The following is a 25,504-nucleotide window of genomic DNA, read 5'->3' on the forward strand; positions in this document are numbered from 1 at the left end:
AAGGAAACATTATCTTAAAGAGCAACGGCAATTTGTCTTCCCACAACAAAAAAAAAAAAAAAAAAAAACGAGGAAAAAAACCTGCCCTAAAATAAACGCACCATAATTACCATCATCGCTTGCATAAGCATTAAGCGTACACCGCAAATTTCATGCAAAGAAATCATGATCTACGGCTTCACCAACTGAGCCGCCGAGCCTTACATCACACGCCCCCGCTTTATGGTCTCTCATCACTCCCTGCAGACCGCTTTTATGTCCCATGCCCCAGCTTACCCCCGGTAGCCGTTGTAAAATGCTCATTAAATTTCCATCCCTTCAAGCCTACCGCGTGCGCGCTGCCTCCCCCCGGTGGAGACGAGAAAACTTGGACACATCATAAAAATCGTGGTCGGAAAATTCATCTTCCTAATCATTGTGCGGTCATTCTGTACCAAGACGCAGCGCCGTTTCGGGGCAGAAGAAAGATGGATGATGGGGGAAACAATAGGATGAAAACAGCCACACAAAAAAAAAAAAGAAAAGATTTTCCGCACTGTGCTATGCTTTCATGCTGCCTCATCAGACACCTCGCCACGGCACCAGCTGGCAAGCAGTGGGGGATTCTTCCCGGAATCTGCTAATACCACACGACCCGTAAAGCACACTTTGAGGTTTCGCTCAATGCGCGCACGTCAACCGTACAGCGAACATGGAAATGTTGCGACTGGACTGGGCGGACGAGACTAGCGAGCAGGAACGAATTCTAGCAACCATAATCTTTTGTTTCCTTTGCGAATGTGGTTCTCCTAAGCAGATGGTTTTTTTTTGGCGATTTTGCTTCATTTTTTTCCAGCCCCTGTTTTGCGCCCGACTGACCAACTGGAACGGCTGAACGGCTCTCTGGTTGCCCTGCACACAGCACACAGGACACCGGCTATCATCGGAGCACACTTTGGGCATAAGATGAATGTCATTCCGTTGACAACGATCCTCCACGTCCACAACAAGGGGCCGCACCTCGGGGACGCCGGTCAACCATGTACGGCAACGGGGGATGGAATGTTTTTCGGGAGGATTAGTGTGATTACAGCGTGCTGAACTTGGGCCAACTTTTCGGTTGTCGTAGAAAAGAGACACTCTCTCTCTCTCTCTCTCTCTCTCTATCTACCTTCCCATGCTTGAGCCAGACGTGTCCCAGAACGGGTCCGCTCCAGCAGCTGCCAAGACAACGATGATAATGATAATAAGTTAAAGTCGCTGACGGGCTTGCTTCGATTGACGGGTATATTCGGCGAACAATGTGTACGGTGTGTCTCGCCCAGTGGACGGCCAGTCACACAGGATTGGTAGTTTGGAGAAGCGAACGACATTTGTTACGCTCAGCGGAGCGGCGATAATGGTTAAGGAAATACACAAAACATAACAATGGCTTGTTGGGCGAAAGGCTTCCAAAATGGTTGTTTTTTTTTCGTGCATATGATGTATACCGACTACCACCAGGGGGAGGTAGTGAAAGCACGAGAAACAGCGATAAATTTGGCCACAAACTGATCGACAAAACGTCTGGAGTCTTGTTGCGAGTGGTGATGCACTGCACATTGTTTGGAAGACTCTGAGCAAAACTGTTGCTTGGTAGAAGCAAAGAAAGGAACTTCTGAAAAACTTATTTCTCCATCTTTTTGAAATCCAATAACGTCGGGAGTAAAAAATCGAACGACGAGAAACAGCACGAAAGGCTACCCAATACATTAAAAAAAAGTTGGCTCCAAGGCAAACGTCGGTTGATGTTGTTACAAACAATTTGGAGTATGTTGCAATGGGTGAGGGTGAAAAATAAACAAAATATTGCATTGCACATCGTTGGAGTAATAAAACGCCTAAATGTAGACAATATGCACAGCAATTGACCATTAAGAGTCAATGGTGCTTTTATGCTCCTATGCGCCATTTATGATAAAAGTTTGAAATAATCATCAAATGACCATTACCAAACTGAACCAATGTACGTTCTATTTCTAGTTTAAAACTTGAAGATCAATTTTCTTCAAAATTAGTCATTCAATATCATCGAGATGAAAAGAATGGCTAAACAATGACAGAATATTCAGTTTTTTTTTCAATATCGGCACTCAATAAGGTCTTTTTTATAATCCATTCATCCGAGATTCGATAATTCAAAAACGGAAGGAAATTTGGAATCTATCTTAAAACATTTTTTATCAGACTGCTTTTGGACGCGAATAAAATAACTATAAATATATTATGGTACATTATGGCATTATGGTTCCTCTTAGAAGTCAATACCACAGCACAGCGACAAAACCTTTTTAGATTTTTGAATGATTGAAAAATTATGCAAATCTTCTAATGTCCATCAAGTTTTCTTCAAAATACAATTGAATAAAACATGCAATAATACCTACAATTCAATACACACACAGCCCTATTTAAACATTTACAGCACATCGACCAATGGTCGGTGAAACGAATCTCCTGCCCAAATTGGGTCCGGTATTCTGTCAAAGTTTCTCATTCCATTTCCATTTCATCCACTGCGAATGAAGTACACTCGCTTACGAAATACACTCGAGAGTTCTTCAAAACATTGATAGCGTCCGATTGCCGACTTCGGAGCTCAAGCATCATTCCCTGAGCTGTCAGGGTGGTCTCGCAAGACTCACCCAACCCAACATCGGCTTTGTAAAAACCGGCCGGAATGTGAAACATTTCGAAGCCCGTTGGCCGATGCAAATGGAATCAATTAAAATAAGGGCAACAGTGCTCTGAAAGTTGCCACAGCGTCCAAACACCAGCCTGAATCATGGATGAGGTGAAATGAAGTTTGGAAATTTGGCATCTCAAACACCGAAGCACAGCGCGAGGTAATTTAGGGTAATAGCGCTACGGCGCCGCCCCGGAAGATCAACGGGCGGTATCGATCACACCTAATTAAATTAGAGCTCCAGTCTCTGGTTAATGCCTATTTTATGATCTTTCCGCTCTTTCGCGGTTGGATCGAGCGGCTCCTGTTCGTTTGTGCTTGCCACGGGCCACTGGAGGCAGGTCAAGCGGTGGGCTGTGAACTTTGCGAAACATGTTTCGGGGAACTGAAACATTGATGGTGCCACTCCAAAATATCGTCTGCCTGCACGCGGTACCCACACAAGGAGTGTTCCAGTTTCCCAAGCAGCAAAGGTGCATGTTCCGCTCGAATCAATAACATTTTCACTTGATTTTTATTGTGCACCCTTTCATTTTGCAGCAGGAGAGAGGGAGAGAGAGAGAGTGAGAGAAGGTGAAATAGGTGGAAATGATGAAAAGCAGAGAAGGAAATGTTTTTGCTTCGATTGCCACAGCGTACAAGTGCCATCGAGTGTTTCGAGGGGGAGGCAAAGAGTGTGCGAGTAAATAAATTAGGCATATTCTATCTTCATCAAACGAGCCCATGCCTTTACCGCACCCGCTTCATGCTTTGCCATCTTCATTCTGTTCGCGTGGGAGAAATGAAACAAAAACGCTCCGACTGAAGTTCTCCTGCCCCACCGCAAGCAGCCGGCTGATACAGTGCTGAGTGATAAATTTCCCAATTCCAACCGCCCGATTCTCATTCCACCCGACTCCTCAGCCCGAGACCAGGACGGGAGAGCAGGTTTTCGGTTGCTTTTGCCGACGGTTTAATGGAATGGAAGCGCCACCGAACGAACGCCGATGAAATCCATTCGGCCCATAGATAGGCAATAAAACGTGTTAATTACCCGCGATGGCGAAAAACGAACCCAGTGCCCCGAATGGCGTTGGGTGAGGGTGTTGGGCGGAGGAAAGTAAGAAATAATGTTGCAACATTTGCGGGCAGCACGGTTGGGCGAGTGTGTTCGCTATGAAAAAGCAACCCATTAGTAGGTCGGTATGTTCTTTGGTTGCTAGCCTAATCCGGAGCTAGTGTGAATGTGTTTGGTTGAGGTGTGATTATTAATTTCTTTTTATTGTTGTCGGGAGTGGTATTGAATGATTTGCTACATTTGTAGAGTCGGATTTTTTTTAAATAAATCGCTTTAAACTCTACGAAGAAGGCATCAGTTGGATAACGACATTTAGCAAACGCCTACATTTATGCAAGGAAAATATTATAGCATCTTTAAGCTATGCATTTCTTCTCACAAGAGGACGTTTTAGCAGCTTTAATGAGTGCATAGGTAGTCTTAATTGAAAATTTGGTTATGTTGCGTTGAAAATAGTATTTTTCTAAAATTCTTTTCTATTCCATTTAAAGCATATTGAAACAGAAAGCGCTACATCCACTTGCTAAAGTTCCTTGCATGCTTTCGCTCCATGTGCTTTCATTTTGCTGAAATATATCTGCTCACGTCCTTTCTGGCGCGCAAGAACCTTCTGTAAAAAACATTTTATTCTACACAGCGCACTCGTGCGTGACACTTGCATTCATTTCGCTCCCATTATAGCTAAGCGTTGCAGTAGTCATGTACCTCCAGCCGTACGCCATGTATCCCGCAACAATCAGCGCGACTGGCAAGAACACATAAAACAATAAAACAAGATACAAAGTTAAGCAACAAATACCAGGAGCGAGAACACACGAACACATACACATATTCTTTAGAATGGCTTCGTCCTTTCGCGTCGAAACGCAGACGACTGCGAAAGACGCTTACACGGTGTCGCTGCTTTCTGCTTCTTATTTTACCACGCGCTGCAAACGTCAGGGCGGCAGTAGGACCACAAACACCACAGCTCTACAGCTGAGCTCAAACCAAACAAGGCGCAGAACAGCACAATGGAGCACATGCTCGCAGACTGGCTGGTAACAATGGCTTTGCATTGGTCTAATTGTAGTCCCAGCGCTGCCGAAAGGAAATGCCACCGGGGGGAGGGGAGAGGATGGAGTGAACAGTGAACAAAAGTTTTCTCTCGGCAAGTTGTGCGGTGTAGCTCCCTAGAGCGGTCTCCTAGCTCCTAGAAGGAAAAATAAACAGTAGCACCACAGTACGCAAGATGAAGCACGCATTTATGATTTTTTATTACAACATTCTCCGTGTCTCCTCGCAACCCGTCCTCAACGTGGCATTGGCCGAGAGCCGTTAGAACAATAGCGCTTTTGGATATAGGTGAAAACAATACAAAAAAAAACGTTGTTTTAAAAAAAATGTCCCGCCTTGTTATATGATGCCACCAGCTTTCTATCGCTTCCGATAAAAAGGCACTGACACTCTTTTCCCATAAAGCATACCTCACGTACCAATGGTTCGTGTTCGTAACTTGCCGCGCGCTGCGTAGCCGCATGCGTCTGGCACGATGTTCGTGGGAACGTTGTAAGTCCTGAACTTGCGAATCGATTTGAAGCGGCAAGAAAAGGAAAAGAGCTGCGTTGCCACTGACTGACGACGGGGTGGGGAAATATTAATTAAAATGCTACAACTTTTGCAAAAGCAACAATCGATCGAAAGTTTGTTGCCCAACAAACTTGTTCCAATTAAAACTAAGGTAGGGACGGTGGAACATCCACGCGGCAAAGGAGACACATTCCAGGGAAATAACGACGTTCAGGTAAGGTAAATAGTTTGCTGATTATAGCCGGGACAGAATGATAAAATGACTGTACAATTAATTAAACGTTGTATAGTGTATACTATGTAAAGAGCATCAACGTTATTATTGAGCAGCAAAGGACAGTTTCAGAAAAACGTCAAACTTTAAGAGTCGTTCCTTGCTTTATGGCGTTTAGTTTGTTCGTATAATCTTAAAGTGTGCAATACATTCTCCAACCTAGATTATTTCAGCCTCAAAGCTAGAATCCGATTCGAGTACCTGCTCGAAAATATAGCAACACAAGGTCGTGTTTTCATTTATCCCAAGGTGCATTAGAGAGATCAGGTGGTGGAATCTAGAGTCAAAGTGTATGTAGACCAGGTGATCTTATAGCCTGTTTTTAGAACCTTATTTCAACAACACTTTTTGACGGAACGGGTGTAAACATTTGCTTAAAAAGGCTTTCTGGTAACTTGACGAATACACAACACACTCTGAAAATCTTCATTCACAAGCAGAAGTGATAAAAATCAATCTGCTAAATATATACACCTCGGGATAAGCCCACCTGTACATTATACCCATTTTGATAACTACTCGTAAACTGCTATAGAATGCAAACAGCTGATTGGTTGAAATTCCAGCTTATGTTATTAAAAGCGAAAGGGGCCCATCGCTAGAAAGTCATTCATTCCGCGCCGGAACAAATAAAGCAATTCAATCTGTTACGATATGTTTGCTCCCAGCAAGTGGTCTCATACTGTTTCCTAGCCCATAAAAGCACAACACGCAAGCAACAATGCTGCGGGGCTCACGCACTACCCCGAAACGTCTTCACTCTTTGCCCAATAACACTTCCGGCGTCACGGATACGCGTAGTGTACGTGTTTCGTGCCAGGAGTGTTAATAGAAAAGTTTTTCCATCCGTAACCACAGGAGCTCCGTTGCGCTCCTGTTTTCGGGGATATTCCAAAGCCACGACGCCTATAAACATATGGCCCCGCAAAACATGTCGCACAGTGAAACTGTTGCTTCGATTAACGAGATACTAGAGGTGGGAACTTTCCTGCCCCAAAAGGACATTAGACGGCATGGATGTAGGTTGCGGCTGCGTACCAATTTGCTAAATTGTTAGCGGTCAGTAATTAGAGCATTGCTGCTCTCGCTAACCAATCTAGAACTTTTGGAGAAGAAGGTGTGTGTGTGTGTATTTGTGGATGGAACACTGTGAGCTGATTGGAATTGGGTATAGAACACAACAGTCGTACACAAATACACCACCACCACCACCACCACCGTGTGCGTGTGCAATCAATTTAGTGTGCTGACGTGCTGGTGATTATTTTTCCATCCTCTCGCTGATTTTGTTTGATAGGTTGCTCTGGAGGGAACCACTCCACTCCACGTTCTATTGGATTCCAGCGCTTGCAAATGGTGTGCAAATAACACACCGTTTGTTTGTTAACTCGCCCACAATTCAACGCCCCATCTATTAGCCCTTGTAAAAGGACACCACCCACTTCAGCAGCAGGAAGTCCAAAGAGACAGGCGCAGCACAAAGCAACACCAAAGATCTGTAAACCACCGGCGGAGGCTGGCACTCGCCCCAAGGCAATAATTATGGCACAAAGCACACCGGGAACAAGGAAAGGAATTGCAATGAGCGCTGCCTACATTCGGGCGCACTGTTATCATCTGCACTGCCATACCAACAATTACCCGCCGTTGAGGGAGAGCGAGCTGGGCAGATAGTCAGAGGGAAGAACAGGGAACAGGGACAGAACCGTAGATGTTGGTAAAGACGATGAAAACAAGAACTTTCATTCCCCGTTTGCCGGATGCATCCGGCGGTGTTCGTATCCACTTCCATTGTGATTTGGATTTGTGTAATGCAGTGCACCCGTAATTCTAACCAACAACTGGGTTTGCATCCGTTGCGCAAATGTAAAAGAAAGAAAAGTCTCCACTGTTCTTTACCCTCGTTTATCGCTGTACTTTGCAACTTTTTCTGCCATGGGGGAGAAAGTTGTGCAGCTGCACAGCTAGTCGGGCTAAATTATACATCTTCCAAGTCATGGGGTGTTTACGTGCGAGTGTGTTGTTTCTGTGTTTCTGTGGACAGGCATGGCAGCAACTGTAACTTTGGAGGTAAATCTTGAGAATTTAAGGATGAGAGCTGGACAACACCAAAGATGTTGATATTGTTATGGAGTTGAGAAAGTGATAATTAAACACTTGTAGGGTTTATGAGGCGTAGTTGTAGAATTCAAAACTTGCGGTATAATTCAGACGGTACTTTGTGTACTATGTCACCGTTTTCCTGTTTTGCGAAGAAGCATAATTTAAAATATGAACTCTTATACAACGTTTTAGGATAAAGACAAACAAAACGCACATTTTAAGCCATTCATGTCGGCTACTCCATAAATCCAGCACCTAAAATAAGTTGCACCTTAAAGTCGGCAAACGTCAGCGCCAAGTTTTTAGCGACAATCTTTACCAGCAAACTCGCGTGAATGCAAATGAAGCAAATGCGATTACGCCAATGCTAGACGCAAAAACGAATGGATGTACAGAGATAGCTAGACAGAGAGGAAAAAACGCATCTTTTCTACCTTTCGCAAGACGCTCAACCCACCCTGAGCATATCCAAACTTTGGATGGATAGCAGCAGCAATACAGAAAGAAAGACAGAAAGACTGATAGAAGTTGGAAGAATAATGGTTCCGAGCTTCCAAAAGTTTGCGCGCAGTTCTGCAGAATCGTTTGAACAATGGGGCGGCGACACGACACGACTTCTCTTTAGCGCCATCAGATCTCGTTTGTTTAGGTACCCACCCGGACGGGTTTTGGGTCGGGGTAAGGACACTTTAGCATAATTCGGCACAATCGCTTTTTTTGCTCCACTACCGGCCACACAGCTTGCTGCCGGTGACGTTTCGTTTGGAAGTTTGCAAGTGTTTCTAGAAATCACGCTTGACGCTTGAATTGTGGCTGGAGCGAGCAGCAGCAGCAGCACAAATCGATCGAACAAGACCGGAAGTGCCGCCGGATATTCACTACACGCTCTCGGCGCACTTCAGGATAATTCGATCAAAACTTGCACACCGTGCAGCACCGAATTAGAGCACTGGATGTGGGAGAGCTGCCGTGCTGGAGTGCTCGGTCTCGGTCACAAGATGTCAAATTCATTCTCTTTTTGATTCAACGGTGGAACAACGCGTTGTTCGAGAAGGATGAGGCACAGCGTTGGAATCTCATTTAAAACGAAAAGACTGACTTTTGGGGCAGGGAAATGAGCGAACTATCTTCATCATCGAACAACCGCAAAGGACCCATTCTTTCGGTGTAGCAAAGTGTTCTCCCGAGGTGCTCTATTTTCTCCAGCTTCCCCGAGGCAGTGGAATGACTTCATTCGACTTTGATTAATAATGATCGTATGCATACTTAATGCGGAAGACAGCTGCATTTGCATTCCAATCGCGCGTCGAGGCCGTGTGGTGGCCCGCGGGAACCGGCAGAAGTTTTCCCATCGTTCCAGCATTCTTCCATGTTGGGTGATACTTGAACTCCACGCCAAAGTATCCCGGTTCGATCGCTTCCGGGCAACAACATCCAGCAGGAAGCTCAAGTGCAGCAACTTGAGCGCGTTAGCTAAAAATGAGCACACGGGGTGGCAGGGTGTTGATGGACAGTGCGCAATCAAATTTGCACAACAGTAATGGGCAAATTTTGCCAACACCTAATGCAATGTAATGTCCTGCCGCAAACGCTAACTAGCCCCGCGCACTCTCGCGGGTTGATTTACGTGCGCGCCGGGCAGTTTTGTTGTGCTCGTTTTTGTTAGCTCTCTCTCTCTCTCTCTCTCCAACCCGACGATGATTTATGCGTTTCAACTGATCGGCTTTTCAGAGCGGGTGGAAGGCAGTTCTATCCCGCGCGGTTTGATTGTTGACGGGATTTGGCGCAGAAGTTTCGCGGACGAACTGCTGCTGATCAACTGCTGCACTTTGCCCACGCGGGGAAAAAGTAAGTTATGGCCAGCATTACAGCATCGCGTGGGACTCACTCGGAATCGGGCGACCGGCGATTCTGAGCGTGTCGTTTTTTCCTTCCCCTCTACCGCGTGCTGATGCTTTCCATTTGACGGATGGGTTTGTCAACCGGGCTAATGTCGTTGCGAAATAGAAACAAACTAGATAACGGCTGCACCGCTGATGGATGTAGTTAAATTACACGGCACGGTGGGTGATGTTTATTCTGAGCTGCTGATGGTGGCGTAGCACTCGTGGAGGAGAAACTATGTTGTGTGCATGTGCACTGAGTCGTTTTGACAAATGCTTCTTTTCTGTTTGAGCGATTGCCGAGTCGAGTTTGTTTGGACGGTACCATTAAATCAATGGCTTCGGTACGGAATGTTACAAATGCTGCATGTACAAATGTTACGGAGGAAAGTGCACAATTCGTTGCATCGGATAAAGGAAGCAAAATTTGATAATTTTATAGATATTTCATAAAAATAAATATAGTTGCTGAAATATAAGCCCGTTACAACAGGTAAATCTGTCAAACTCGATTCTTTGGCAAGCAATACGGTAAGGACTACGATTGTACAACAAACATATCTACAGTCATTATCCGATATACACTATCGAACGGAACGGAGCACAATAGCGTATCTCGAGTTTTCGCGTATTGTGGATTTCTATGCAAAAATAGTTTATACGAGGGTCGAAAAATATCGAAATAGAGTTTTGAATTAAATATTCTTATTTTAAAACAGGTATCTTTTGCACACATTCGACACAAAACGCTTTTTGAACATTAGTGAAATTTGAAAAGAGCATAACATATATCAGAATATTGTGGGTAATTAGTTTAAACATCAATATGAATATTTAATAGGCTTTTGTTGGATTTAAGAATTAAATAATTTACATTTGGAACATGAATTCAAATAAGAAAATACACACCAATAAGAAGGAACTAAAATAAAATATATAGATTAATTAACTTCTCAGATATGGAACGTAAGAAATGAACTGCCCGAAGTACTCGAATGAATGTAGTGAACTTTGAGACAAATGAATACACAATTGCAAACTGATTGAGGGGCACGCCTTCGGTACAAAATTTATAATCAAATACCACATACAGTAACTTGTGTGGATATATTTCACAGCTGTTTGAAGAATATGACGATGTTTTCCAATTTTTCATATTTAATAATTTAATTAATTTTTATGTTATTATTACTTATTGAAGTAGTCTATAATTTTATTTTTATTTTTAAGTAATACGGCCTTTTTGGACCGTTCGTCCTGAATAAAAATAAATGTTTATGTTCAGACTTCCGTTAGTGAAGTTTGCACAAAAACTGATACAGAACGACAAACAAACAAAAATAAAAACATTTTTCACTTAGGCGTTATTTATTTTTGAATGTAGAAAAGTTTGGAGACAAAATGACAAGTTTTCATAAGCAGTATTAACCTTCAGGAAGTGAGCTACGATCAGAATGGCCCGGTCAGCCACAGCTCTACTAGGAATGGTTGCGATAACTTCCATGGACGACTGTAGCGTCCAAGGAATAATTTGCAAATTGAATTTTGCAGGAATATTTGAAGAAAGTTTGAAACTTTGCCTAAATTCAATTCATATTTTTCTTTTCTGTTAAGGCAAACGAAACCGTCTACAACTCAGTAAAGAAAATTAGTAGGAAACCTTATCATTTGACAACTTTTTTTGAACTAATTGTTAAAATAATACCGCGTGCGGTGAGAACTTAACAAGATTTGTGCTTACACTCGTTACACAACATTTCCAACAAGAGATTTACGATCAAACAGACACGTTAAGCCGCTAAGAGCACTTCAATGCAATTAACATGACCAAAATTGTCAAAAGTAATGTCAGTATGTGACAGAAACATCCTTAGTTCTTCCCAGAAGATACTTAGGTGACAGAAATTCGTTAAACGCCACACAAAACGAGCCCATAAATTCTCTTTCCCCTCAGAAAGGTTAAACGCAGTGCATTATTGATTTATCGATCGTACTCCAGCAACACAGCCTTCCCATTTCATCGATCCCTTTTACCTTCAACGAAGATCACGACGACATGCCGACCATTTCCCCCACTTAGCGGTCTCTGAATGCAGCTGGGAGGCATTTTTATAAATATCCCCTTATCCCTTACCGGATGGCCACACATACGATGCAATGTCGATGTGCCGGTACGGTGCACCACACTTCACTTTTGCCCCGGAAAACCAGCAACCCTGGAGGGTAACGGCCTTGACGGGCGTAAATCGCCGTGTCGGGCACCGTAAAGGCAGCACAGAAAATAAATCCCTATTTAAAGAAATCCGTAGCATTCTCAAGTAGGTAAGCCGCATGCAGGCCAGTCACACACATACATACATATCCCACCGGGGGCTATTGGCTTGCCCTCATTAGGAAGCGGAATGTGTTCCTCACTTGATGAGGTATGAGCTATTATTAAAAAAACACAACAACATACCCTACAAGTGTTGCACACGTCCCCGCTGCGGCAAAGATAGTGGATAATGGTGCTTGTATGGCTGCGGAAGTGTATGAAAATAAGAACCCCGCAAAAGCCATGAGAGGGCGTGAAACCGTAATTGAATGGCGGATAAACATCGTATGTAGCGGTGGAAGAACTGCCGCTGGGTGTTTGTGCCGCACTTCGAAGGTCATACCTGGGTTGTAGATGTAACTTCCGATAGGCGACCTTGTTAAAGAACCTTCTTTTGAAGCGATAGAAGGGAGTGAAGGAGACTAAAGAGTGCATTGAAACATGGGAAAAGTTATGGATTAAATATGTTTACCTGAAGACTGAACAATTTCAGAACGGAAGCTTCCACAGTACACCGAATAACCGATCGCTTGACGAGGTTCACATCCATCTTTGGACACTTCCCATGAGCAATTGGGACGTACATTGCATAACCCAACAAAAATTCCATCACTTCCATCATGATGGATTGGTCTGGATTAGAACTTTCCCAATGGACAGTGTTTCGTTACACTTTCGAACTGTTTATTGCTCTCGTTCTGCTATTGAGCTTATCCCAGTAGCTCATCACCATCGCTCGAGGTGGGCCCCCCCCCCTCCCCTCCCACTAATCCCCACAAAACCACTGCCAGCGGGAGAAAGCGTCAGCAGTTTGTGGAATTCATCCGACATAGCTTCTTTTGATGCCACCGCTTAATCCTGTTCTGGCAGCAGCGATGGTGGCACCGTACAGGATTATACAGTACATCAAGAACGCCCCAAAACCAACCCTTCAGGCACATAGAAGAGAAAGAGAGGGAAGAAAGGGAGGGTCTGGGAGATCCAAGAACCACGAGGCTGGCGGGCAAATTGGCTCCCGAAGGCACAACCCCGAAAAATTCCTTCGTGATAAAGTTTTAATCCTCTCTGGCCGAACACACCGGCCGCTGACACCTATCATCAGCTTGCGTGATCCAGCGGCCGCTTACAGCAAGCGGCGGGCCACCGGTCCATGTCGGTGCAGCAATAAGCGGTTGGTAAACTTTTGCACCGTAAACCCATCCGACTCCAGCCAACCACCCATCGCCTCTGGTCTCTTTTTTTGTGCATTAGTTTCCCGAAAAGAATGCCAGCTCCAAAATACCGAAGCAAAACAACGTGCAATCGGCTCCAAAAGCGAGAAGCACAGGAAGGGGTTTGAGGGTTGGCTAGCGAGAAAATGCAATAAAGCTGGGTGCACTTTTACGTCGGTACAACAAAAACCGCAAGCGCACGGGCTTGAGGAAGGAAATCGGGGCTAGCAGGGCTTTGACCGTGATGCAGCTGCAACTCTCCAGCACTGACAGCTATGCCACACTAAATTCTGTCACCGATCTCGGTTGACATCGGTCCGGAAGAAGCGTAGCCGCCGCTCCCGCCAGTGGAAACTGTTGCTTGTGCACGTTATGTTTCCACTTCCTTCGAAGTGTTTTTTTTTTGCTCTTTATGCGGATGTAATCCTACCACCGCTGCACTCGTTCTGCCGGGGAGTTTGCCCGGGAAGTGACATTCGCAACGGATCAACTTGATTGGACCCCTACATACAACTTTACGCGAAACGTTCTCGCGAAGTTGGCTGTGTGTTGGTTAAGGGATAGAGGGGGAAGGGGGGGGGGGGGAAATGTTGTTTTTGTTCTGTTGTAGAGGAACGAATTTTCTAGCTAAATAATCACCACTCTGGAATTAGTTTCATATAAGCAAAGAGTTGCTGCAAAAGTAGCATAGAACAGTGGGTAGAATACATCATATTTAGATCTATTTTATTCAGATAGTGCATCACAAAGGATTCCTTTTTTTATTCAAATTTAACATTACTGCTTTGGAGTTTTTGATGTAACTAAAATATTTCATATTTTATAACAAGATTGATAATTTGTATAATTCATAATAACAAAAAGCATTCAAATAGTCATATCTATGTAGACTAATTTTCGTTTCATTCAATCTGTTTTGGCATTTTTGTTCGATGTGCACAAAAATGTACTTTTGTAAAACAATTGCATACCTTTAGGCGCTATAGTGAATGCTTTAAAAATAAAGCAATTACATTGAAGTTGACCCAGAAAAGTGACTTTTAATGTCAAGCTTTCAATAAAAAATAACAAGGGAAATATCCTTGCTTAGGCTTCCTTTTGCAATCTATCTTTACAATTTACAATTTATTTTAAACTCATTGAAAAGCACCTCCTGGCACTAAAACGCACTGTTACGTTCAAGGATAGTATAATTTTGGGCGTAATTTAAGGCACTTTTATATGCTTACAAAAATGTTTGGTTTATCTGGTGAAAGTTCCCATAGTGCTGCTCAGAGACCTGCAGAACTTTCCTAGAAGATCCACAAAGTGATTAATTCTGGAGAAGATAGAACACTGTCTATTTTCTATTAAAACTTGCTCCTACGTAACCTTCCAGCGCCCGAGTACCACGAAGCGTCCCGATGGTCGTTGTTAATAATTAACTGACGATGCAGCTTACATCCCCAAAACTCTAAACATTCAATATCTTTGGGACATGCCAGCAAGGGGGCCAACTGCAAGAGCACGCGCCGAAACCTCTCGTTTGAAAATTCGTCATCCTTTGTCCTGAAGGCATTGTGCTTGATGAAGGATTCCACATTGCTCTTACCAGAAAAAAAAAGACAAAACTAATCGTTCGTTCTCTGAATTCCAGTTGGTGGCTCGTTGCAGTAACAATTTCACCACGTCAAGAGTCGCAAAACCGTCGCAATAATGTCGTGCACGTCTCAGGTGACATTTCATGTCCTATTTAGGCGTCAAACGGTAGCCGGCGTGCTTCAAATTCTTTCATCTAACCGTGCCATCCGAGCCGGGATGATGGTTATGACAATCTCCATCTTTCGCAGCCACGGTACGCAGTGGCAGCGACTTGCCGGCAAGGATTAATCTGTAACGACGCATATCTAGCGCCGATGGCACAACAGCACGTAGCATTCGTAGCAGCTTAGCCGTGGGGCCGTACCCACTGTTCCTGGTTGACAATTCTTGCTCGTTGTCGTCCGGAAAAGCGGCCCCGGCACGGGATGCACGATGACGTTGAATTAATTCCTGGGGAAAAAATCCCTGCCCTCCGGGGTCGTGGCCGCTTCATCAGATCGATAGAAGCGAAGATACCGTAGCGTCACATGCTTCGCCGTGCATATTTATCCATGCTTGACGATATAAGCCTCATGTGTGTGTGGTTGTGTGATTGTGTGCGCCGTGTTAAGTAGCGAGCCTCCGCGCTTCCAATGTCCCGCTTTTAGCCACCATAAACCCCCCGAAATGCTCGCATCGTGTATGTGTGGTTTTCGCTTTCGAAGCGCATTTCCGCACCGAGCGAATCTGTGCTTTGACCCTTCACAGACACACACGCGCGCGCGCTTGCCACGATGACGAAATGTATGCAAATCCATCTGTGGAAGGATTATTCCCTCACGGGTGAAGACCGTGTGTAATTCCTGCCGGCAGTTTGAAGGCGCTGGGGCACCGGAAACACCACCAATCCACCTATCGCTCACGGGGGCGCTCTGGCCCGCCGTTTCGTGGCTACATCCTGCACGAATGGCACTGAACAAGACTCCGGTCGGTTCTACCGGGAGGCAGAATTAGGGACCTGGGGCGTAGTAAGCGTTCCGTTTACATCCGGATGAGACTGAGAGAAATGCTTTTCCTGCACATCGCTTCCGGTCTTGCCGTGGCAATTCCACGTCCACCCGCGCTCGAAAGTGGTACCCGTGTTGCCTGCTGGGGGGATATATCAAGCTTTAACGCAGCGAGTCACCTTTCACCCCGTTACCGCAAATGCACCCATGGGAAGGGGGGGGGGGGGCAGGTTTTATCAAACGACGAAATGGAATCGAGCTTTTTTGGTTTTCACTCATTCGGACATGGTTCCCAAAACGACTGCTTCTGGGGGGAAGTGGCTTCACGGCGTGAAGCGAACGGAACACTGAACCGCCCGTGACGCCTAAATGTATGTGAGCCGGTTTTTTGGCAGCACAAATGGATGCGAAACTGTAGCCGCTGATGCCTTTTTATGGTATTTTTGGGGTGTGTGGCTGTGCTCAAGAGAGGGAGCGAGAGCCCAAGGTGGGAGTTAACTCACCGCGAACGTCACCATTTTCCGTGTGTGTCATTATTCAAAAGGCTTTTTACGGTAGAATTGCCTAACTTTAGGCGCTTCTCACTTTGAGCACACAGGGGACCTCCCGCTCAGGAGAAACTTTTTGTTATCTTTCCAGCTCGGCTTACACACGGCGATATGTTTCTGCCCGTGGAATGCCGATGGTGTTAGACATGTTTTGTGTGCCAACTGTCCACGGAATGCCATACATCTCTTTCTCTTGGGGTGAGGCGAATGTGTTGAAAAACGGCCGGCGTTATCGTCGATAAGAATCTTCCCAATGGCGCTGGTAAATGTAATCCAACCGTCATGGGAGGTGTGGTGGCAGTGATTTACATATTTACTTAAAATATACACACATTCACACTTTTGCTCCCGAACAGCAAACGCTAGCCTCCTTCGGAGCGCTTACCTTCCTTCAGGGCATGTTGTAGCAAAGCGGAGTACACCGTCACATGCTATTGATTTTTGGCCGATGAGAAAAGGCTCGGAATGGGAAAAAAGCAAAAGCCGTAGGTCCACTTGGGGGCAGGCAAGTCGAAGAGAGCCACGAAGCAGGTGTAGATGACAGTCCAAATATGCTAACAACGTTGCCTTTCTGGGTGGCCGCACACTGTACGTTATGATGACTTGAAAGTCAAATCATTTGGGAAATACTGTCTACCGTCGTGCAGACAAGACGAATGTAAGCTTTTTATACACTCCCATTGGGTGCAGCGCGTTCTGCACGCTCCAGGAGGCTCACCCAACAACGAAAGGCTTCATATTCATAAGCAAATGAACGGACCCTGTCGGATGGCGGAATTGGGGACCAGGGAAAGGTCCTCGAACGTCCTCCAGCGAACGTCACCCGTTGTGTTGGGGCTAGCCAATGGTTCATCGTCGATATGACGCTGGATATGGCCTCAAGTTCTCGACGTGAGCACGCATCAATAATTCCCGATGCTACATCGAAACACCCAACCAGTACAACAAGCGAAGGTAACGACTCTTTCGATCACAAAATTGTAAGGAAGAAGCCCATGCAATCGGCAATCGATCCAAGTTTCCTTCCTGCCAGATGTGTGTCGGTATGTCGTCCACTAGTGCGCGTGTAGTCTTCCCCGGTGTAGCCCGGGGTTTTTGCAATTTCCGGTCTACACCAAACGCAAAAGGACAGGGCCTTCCCTGCTGAAGTACTACAACCACACTGGCATGGGCCAACGAAACAAGCTTTTGACTACCAAACCGGGCCAATTATTGTGCTAGCTAGATGGTAACGTGGGGAAAAAGGCCCCAGACCCGGCGCACACTGGTTCAACAAAACCGGTGGGCACGGTTGAGTGAATCGATTTTTAAGCACAAAACCACCGTGTCCCCTCCGGGTAGTTCAAACATTTTTCCTACACACCGGCAACGCACTGGCAATGGCAGGGATTGCATATCCTTTTTGCAGACTGCAACGACCATGTGCTAGGGGGGAAAGGTAGGCAGCCCGCTCATTGATTATGGAGGCCAGCTGCTGCTGGACTGTCGACGAGGCATACTTTCTGCCCGACTGGGCCCCGATTTGTCGATTGGTTGCAATATAGAAAATATTCAAATGTTTCAGCCTTTTGCGAGCCTCCGCTGCCGTTGTGTGGCTGTGTGCATGTCATTGGACATTTTCAATTCAAGCCCATAGACCGGGCGAGGGTTATTCATGGGTTTCGAACGAATAATCTGCCGCAACTACCGTTTTACCCAGCCCGTGTGCTGGGCCTTCGCTTCGGAAACGACGAACCATTTTTGATGTTTTGAAATCAATCAACCGGCATCGTGTCCGGATCTGTAAGGGGAGGGGTAAAGCCCGTTCCAGGGATAAGGTCACACGTCTGCCAACGGCTAACGGCCCACTGACCGCAGAGCGGACTGCCGAAATGAAAGGTTTTCCCTTGAGCGGGTTTCTGGTGAATGAGTGCAGCAACGAAGCTGAATGCTCCTCTCATCCGCCAACAGGCAAACATTTGCACGCAAATTAATCGATAGAAATATCATTTGTTCTATAATATTGTTCTCAATGTACTCATATATGTATAAACATTAAAAAATAGCCCTAAATTTACTTCATCCCTCCTACTTTAACTGTTAAACGACTAGAAATGGGATATACCATAGCACCACTAACACCAGAACTTGAGTGCCAAACTTTAAATATTTTCATTTTTGAAACACAACAAACATGTTTGGAGTTCAAGAATATTTCTTAGGATTTTTATGAAAATATTCCAAATAATTACAATTGTAGTCCCAATTGTAGGGTATGACTTGAGTCGTTTTTTGTAGCGATTTGAATTTCTTTACTCGTTCAGATGACAGTCTTTGTTTCAATTCTATCTAATGATGAATGAACCTACTCCGTCTCTTGGACTGCATTGTGGGGGAGAAAAACTCTCGAGCAAAAGCCTTGATAAAGGCTGCCATCCCAATATAAGCCTCCGCTGCGCTAACCGCGGAAATTATTGAAGAGGTCTTGCCATTCGCAGTGGAACTCGAATTTTGCAGTACGAGTTACGCTCACCCAAACCTTTGAAGGAACACTTAGTACTTTACACTGGAATTCTAACCTGATTTAAAGGCAATTTCTGGGGTGTTCTGATAAGGTGCCTACGTGCTCCGTTACCTATAGATACATTTTCTTCTACAATTCTCATTACGTACGCACTATTGCCTAACCTTAAGGGTGTGTTAGGTCTATCTCAACATCCAACAAGAACACTAGAAATTGTAAATTTAGTATTTTGATTCAAACTCTGAATCAAATAAGCCTGTAGGTAATTTATTTTAAATAACATTCCCAGCTACCATATCACTGAAAACAAAGCATATACCTTCCATTACAAAGCCCACAAAATCTTGCCAGAATAATGCATTGAACCTTACCGGCGCTAGTAGTAACAGACCAACTAACAAGCATGTGTCTTGTAAGTAGAAATGACTTCCAAACAATTGCATTCGTGCCACCTCACACACAATCTCGTGCGAAAACAATGGCCCTAAGCCTAATCAATTGAAATCATGCCTCAAAATGCGTATAAATTTATGCTCCACTAGCCTAGCAGCAAGAGCATCCCAATCTAGCTGCTGCAGATGAGCAAACATTGTTTCCAAATCCCAATCCGTCGTCTTCGAGATACGCGTACCGCTTTCTCTCAGCTCTCAGCTCGGTACGATGAAATTACATTTGCATTTAGCAATGGGTTCTCGTCTGCGTGTTCGCGTGCTGGTTTGGTTGGAAACACTCCGTTGGAATCTTGCACCGTACGGCCGGATGTGCAAATTCCTGCGCATCTTGCCTTCTCGGTGCGCTTCAATCAGCTCTTGCTGAGCGATAGGCAAGACAATCGAGTTACTACAAGTCGATTAGCTTTCGACCAGTTTGGCCCGAAAACGACGCTTCGTTACAAGAACTGCTCGAAGGAAGTCGACTACCATCACTGACGGACAATAGAAGCTGCTAGCCCAAGATCAAGAAGTGTGCCGTTTAAGCAGGTTGATAGTATCCCGTAAAAGACGCACCGCCATCAAGTGAGAACGCGTGGTATGGTAAAATTTTAATTAAATTTATCACATTCTACTCGGCCGGCTGTGTTTGTTTGCATTTGCGACGGCACAAGTGCGCCCAGGCAAGGCTTGGCAGGCTTAACCAAGGGGGCGACCGTGCTGTTGAGCGAGTTTATGGTTGGTGTCGACACAACCGTCTCAACGACCGGACGGACAGACATCCGGACGCGTTCAGCATCCGTGTCAGGGAGCGGACACGGACACGAGCGGACACGATTATAAATTGTACCACAACAAGGAGCAAGGCCATCCGTCGTCCCGAACGCCGTAAGTGTACATCTTCCTTACTGCGAGGAAGGAACACAACGCTCACCCGTCCAGGAAAACGGGTACCACACGTGCACAACCCGTTCATTGTGGTTGACCGATTTGCTTCCGGGTTTTCCAACCGGTGAATGCTCTTTCGTTTCCTCGGTGTTGCTCCCGTCGAGAGATGTGGGGGGGGGGACAACGGAACGGAAGTCAAGCATGAAGATGTATGCCTGTCCGTACAGCACAACCTTTGGAGCGAACCTCCTCCCCCGATGAAGCGACTGTGCAGAGAAGTGGCTCCATTTAACGAGTCGATTGGAATGATTAAGTTAATTCTGGTTTACCATTGTGTATGTGGGGCCTTAAAAACGAGGCGGCACGGTTCGCCTCAGGCTGCGTGATTGTTCGTTGCTCACGTTTCGCATAAGGATGTAATTCGAAAGCGATTAGTTCGCTATGTAATGAGTTGGGGCAGTGAAAATTGTATTAAAGTTCATCGCAATCGATACGGGAGCAAAATGAATTACAATTCCTCTTCAACGAATAGGGTAATTTGAAAATTGTAAATAACGCACGGCTGTTCATGACCTAGGTCGAGTGCAAGCGTTGCATTTATGATCTATTATTATACGCGGAAGCAGCCCATACAAACACCGAGATAAGTAATTTATTGATAGAAGTTCGTAATATTTTCTATGGACGAAGGATATTATATTCTATTTTGGCTTGAAATGTATTGCTTTCAACGCGTATTTAACACTTTTATAACAGTTTCATTGCGATGGTTCAGTAAATTAGCTGTCCTATATCATACATTACGACCGAAATGTAAAGGATTTTTCGTTTAAAAAATATGTATAAGAATTGCATTTATTGTTATTAAAATGTTGTAAATTATTCCAACGACTATTATTTCTCTGAAATTTGTTTCAAACTAAATCATAAGCAAATTCAAACCACAAAAAAAACCTAAGTCAAATTACAGGATTTTCCAAGTCACTTTCGAATGTGAATGAATAATTGTTCATCGCTTCCAAGATGTTTTTCAACAGCTGTCAAATGGTTTATTTGGTTCAAAATGAAATTTCAGTTTTAGCATATGATTTTCAACACGTAACAAAGAACTGTCAATCTCAATCCAGCTTAAGCGGTGTTGAAAATCATGCTGAAGAATTTTAAAATGAAGATTTCTGTTTCTGAATGAAGATTTTAAGAGTGTTTTGTGTATTCGTCATGCCTTCAGAAAGCTTGTTTGAACAAAAGCTTTCACCCATCCTGTCAAAAAGTGATATTCAAATTTGGTTATAAAAAGAATGCTATGAGACCACCTGGGCTACATGCACTTTGATTATGGATTCCACCATGTGATCTCTTTAATGCACCTTGGGATAAATGTAAACAAACCCGTGTTTTCGAGCAGGTACTCGAATCTAATTCTAGCTTTGTGGCTTGAATAATCTAGACTGAAAATTTCAGGCTAGTTTTTTGTGTGGTTTTGTATGGAGTGTTTACATGATTTCAGCCTCCAACTGTCAAACTCCATACAAAAAACTAACTAGAATCGTGAAGGCCCCCTATGTCAGGTTATGCTTTACTTACGTTTAAACCTTATCTTCGATATTATCTACGTATATCTTTTACTTTAGTTAATCGCAAAAGAAAAACTACGAAAACATCCCAGCTGTGAGCTATACTAAATACGTATTATTTTATTTTGTAAAAAATAAAACTAATTAATGACAACAACCTGAAGTGAGTATATGCACTTCTAGGTTGGTTTTATCATGTTACATAGTACAGCCGTTTATCGTGTAACTAGTCTCACATAATTATTTCATCCTTGAAAAATCGTTCTCACTGCGGTGAGCCGGAGTAACCGATAGCGAACCAAGCGAACACTTCAGCCGGATTGTAATTTAGCCCTTGGCATGAAGAAACAGATAACGCAACTTCAAATTAGACCGGCCCTCGTACGTGTCTTGAGTGAGCGACGACGAGCTCTCGGGAAACTGTACACGTGTATGTGTGTGTGTGTCTGCGAGTTTCCGCAACTTATCACGAAGCAACAACGCAACAAAAAAGCTCATTCTAAGTAGGTAGCCCCATGTGCTGGCATGGCCGCAAGGATACGAGTGTGTGCGCCCTTTTTTTTAGCTTTTTATCTCTCATCCAACCAACCTGCTCGCAAAAGTCAAAGTCAGCTAACGGTAACGGTTCTGCTAATGGAGCTGTTTATTAGCTTCGGTAGCACGGTAAGAGAGCTTTGCCTGGCCTGTAAGTGTAAACGTATGTACCCGGCGTACAGTGCAGTACAGTAGTACACCCGGGGCCCGGGGCCGGTCCGTCGCTTGTGGTCGCTGACGAGTAAATAAAACTTTCTTTGTCTTTGCACTTTCCTGGCAGTCTCGCTGGCGGCCGGCTCAACCTAATAACACCTGCAACCTCGTAAGTGGAAGGACTTTAACAAGCTTCGAGCAAATTACCCGGCTCCGGAACTGGGCAGAATGGAACAGCGCAAAACGGAAGGCAGCGGGTGGTACAAACCGGGGGCAGGTAAAAAGCACCACTCCTCAAAGCTAATTTCAGGAACACTCATTTATACACACACACACACATCCATATAGACCTGAAGCTGTTTCCGGCTTTCTTCCGAACAGTTGAACCGTGCTGAGCAGGAGCAAAAATGGGAAAAATGGGGGAGGGAAAAATCGAGCCGGGATAAGAATCGCTCGAACAAGCCCCGGGAAAGGAAGTGTACCTGGCCTTACCGAGGAGTGGCAATAATAATGCCAAGGTCATTGGCCGACCGAACTGAACCCATGCCAAGGAGGAAAGGTAATTGTGTAAGAACTTTTCCGGGCATGCTTTTCCACCTCTCTCTCTCTCTCTCTCGTTCCGACTTCCGACAGCAGAGCTCCACGCTGGCTTTTTACCGAGCCCCCCTTACGATCTGGGGATTTTTTAAGCTTCTCGCCATGTATGTATGTGGTAACATAAGTGTTTGAAAAATCTCTACACCATTAGGTGAAATAATATTGCATTGCTCTCTCTGTTTGCTTTTGTTTAACACAGTCAGCCCGGCCCGGGAGTTGCTTCAGCAGGACGCGCGTGGTGTGCAGTAAAAAATGTTAAAAAGTTTGTTACGGGTGCACCTTTTCGGTAGGGGCAAAATGGGATTGACTAGGGGGCAAGCGATGGTTTTGGATGGAATGTGAATTTTCCATGGCTCACTCTCCGCCTTCCCTCTGCTTAGGGGGGTTCAGAAGTTGGATAATAATCAAAACTGAAAGTTTATCACGTCACGGGAAGAATGCCTGGAATGCTACTAAAAAGGTACACCAAACGGCAAAGTTCATCCACTGGCAGGTACTGTGATTTTTTTTGGTTTTTTAGTCTGACGTTTCACCCTGCTTTCCAACGCAAGATTACGAGAAGTTAAATATAGACGTTGTTAAAAATTAGGTTATTTAAACCAAGAAGGAAAAAAAACAACTCGGGAAGGCTTTTCGGTGTGGAACAAAACTGAATTTCGTTGATTGGGATGAACGGAACTTTCCATTGGTTTAGATTGGGTGGGTAGATAAAATCTGTACTTTAATCCAGTACGTTGTCAGAACTCACTTTTTGCACAATCGATTAGTAGAGTTTATGTTGCATGCAAATAATTGTGCCTTTTCTTACCTCATCTCAACAAAAATTAACCTTAAACTAATGAGAAGGCGCATTTAATTGAGTAGCTTTCCACTAGATGTGTTAGAAAATGATTTTTTTTTAGTATGTGAGTGTTAGTTTCAACACAAAGAAATGAGATATATCTATCCTAGTCTAAGTATGGCCTAAAATTTACAATTTAATGTATCCCATTACCTTCGCCCTTTTTTGGAATATCCTGTCAAATGCTTGCCTAGGTTGTTGACACCAGTGGTGGGAGCTCAGAATCGGACCTACTCGATTCCGATTCCGTGTTCGGAATCAATTCCGGAGCCGATTCCGATGCTGGAATCGATTCCGATTCCGGAGTCGAATCCGGAGTCGAATCCGGATTCGAGTCCGGAGCCGATTCTGGAGTTCGATTCCAGAGTTGAATCCGGAGCCGATTTCGGAGCCAACTCCGGAATCGATTCCAGGATCGGAATCGGCTCCGGAATCGATTCCAGGATCGGAATCGACTCCGGAATCAGAACTTGACTCCAGAAATGGAATGGTTTGAATTGAAATAAGAAGTGTGGGAAGCGAAATAAGTCCGCGAATCTCCATTTGAATAGATCATTTACAAGTAAATTTCGATTCTTTGCCGCTATCAACACATAGCATCATTGGACCCAAACGCCTATTACTATGAAGATGCCGAAATCGACTCCGTTTCGAAGCCAACTCTGATTTCGGAGTCAATTCCGATGTCGGAACCGATTTTGATTCCGGAGCCAATTCCGAAACCGACTCCAATTCCGCAGCTGATTCTGATTCCGGAGCCAATTCCGATTCCGGAGCCGGTTCCGGAACCAAATTCGGGTCCATTTCCGATTCCGGAGCCGATTCCGGAACTAATTTCGGAGCCAATTCCGGAACCAATTCCGCAGCCGATTCCGGAGTTGGTTCCGGAGCCGATTCCGTAATTGGAATCGATTCCGGAAACTGATTCCGGACTTACTATCAGAAATCGATTCCAGAAAACTTCGGAACTAGCCGGAATCGATTCCGACGAAATCTTAATTTTTCCCATCACTAGTTGACACACTAATACTTGCAAATATGCATTGAAAGAATATGTTCAACATTATTAATTCATCACTATTTCTGTCCTGTTACACTTGTCATTACTTTCATTGCTTCTAAAACTTTGATTTCGACAAGGATATCGATTTCACCAAGATTAACTAGCGACCAACTACACTCACTGGAAGGCACTGTTCAATTCTTACTCGACAGTAATGCTCTCGCTCCGCTGATGCAGCGAAGTGCTCCGATCGTACCCCAAGCACCAAGCAAACGAATCGAGACACAGAATTGATTGTACCACCACCATCACGAGTCGAAGGTGAAATGAATAAAATATCGACCGATGCTTCATTTGCTGGTTCCAATTCCGATCAAACATCTTGATGACGCCCGTTAGCATTTCCTTTTCCAGCGCAGGTCATAAAAATGGATGTTGTCTTCTGCCGGCTATTTTATCACCACATCGATCAGGAAACCATCCTTAGCAAGAAATTCCGCGGCACAAAAAAAAACTGGTGTGGCCGGAGCGAACTTCATCAACGATTGATTGCAGCTCGCAAGTGCTTAGGCGTCGGTTTTGAACCGCTCGCTGAAAGAACGCTTCCGCACACCGTCGCTTCCAATCTCGTTTGTCATTATACTCGCAGCTTACCGCTTTTCACAATTGTCGGGGTATTTTTTTTTTGCTTCATTTTTTCAATCCTGAGACAAAGCACCAGAGCACTTGCTTTTTGCTTCCACTTCTAGC

The 25,504-nt window shown here is 44.6% G+C and overlaps 1 protein-coding gene across 9 annotated transcripts in view; it reads right to left on the minus strand.

Moving 5' to 3' along the window:
• Positions 1-25,504, minus strand: part of LOC1268642 (fat-like cadherin-related tumor suppressor homolog) — a 264,268-nt gene that overhangs the window by 60,032 nt on the left and 178,732 nt on the right. The window lies entirely within an intron of this gene.

This window comes from Anopheles gambiae, chromosome 3 (genome assembly GCF_943734735.2).
Source record: "Anopheles gambiae chromosome 3, idAnoGambNW_F1_1, whole genome shotgun sequence".
NCBI lineage: Eukaryota > Metazoa > Arthropoda > Insecta > Diptera > Culicidae > Anopheles > Anopheles gambiae.